The sequence below is a fragment of the Anopheles ziemanni genome, unplaced genomic scaffold (genome assembly GCF_943734765.1).
Source record: "Anopheles ziemanni unplaced genomic scaffold, idAnoZiCoDA_A2_x.2 scaffold_41_ctg1, whole genome shotgun sequence".
In the NCBI taxonomy this organism is placed as follows: Eukaryota; Metazoa; Arthropoda; class Insecta; order Diptera; family Culicidae; genus Anopheles; species Anopheles ziemanni.
In genome coordinates, this window is record NW_026690082.1 from 406,593 (window position 1) to 407,500 (window position 908).

Consider the following 908-nt stretch of genomic DNA (forward strand, 5'->3'; position numbering starts at 1 on the left):
ATGCCTAGCTCGATAGCTCAATTCGGGCCGAAATAACGTAAATGCTCTTTTTCTGAAAAAACCTCCAACTTTAAACGTGAATAGCTCGAAAACTAGAAGAGATAAAAGGACGCCGTTTTCAGCAAAAGAAAGGAAATTTGACGTAGGACCGTCAACATGGGGGTCAAATTTAACGTAGGACGTAAAACAAAAAAGTTACAAGCGTTCAAAAATAGGCAATTTTTGAGGTTTTTTTCAAAACAAAATTGCTGATTTCAAGTATAAACTTCCAAGTTAAGCACAAAAATTTGCATGCTGGATGATAATTCACATGGTTTTGTTTAAATATCTATCAAAGAGCATAAAAATACCCCTTAAGTCCTTAAAAAGACCGGAAATGTACTTTGGAGATGCTTGAAAATCTTTTCCAAGTACTTGGAAAGAAAGAAAATGTACTATGGAGATGCTTAAAAATCGCTTAGAAGTACTTGAAAAGACTGAAAATATACTTTGGAGTCACTTGAAAATCACTCAAAATACTTGAAAAGCTCAAAAATGTCCTTTGGAGATGCTTGAAAAGCCCCCCAAGAACTTGGAAAGACTGAAAATGTTCTTTGGCGAGGCTTGAAAATCACTTCCAAATACTTGGAATAACTGAAAATGTACTTTAAAGATGCTTGAAAATCACCCCGAAATACTTGGAAAGACCGAAAATGTACTTTAAAGATGCTTGAAAATCACTCCGAAATGCTTGGAAAGACCGAAAATGTACTTTAGAGATGCTTGAAAATCACTCCGAAATACTTGGAAAGACCGAAAATGTACTTTGGAGATGCTTGAAAATCACTCCGAAATACTTGGAAAGACCGAAAATATACTTTGGAGGTGCTTGAAAATCACTCCCAAAAACTTGGAAAGCCCGAAAATGT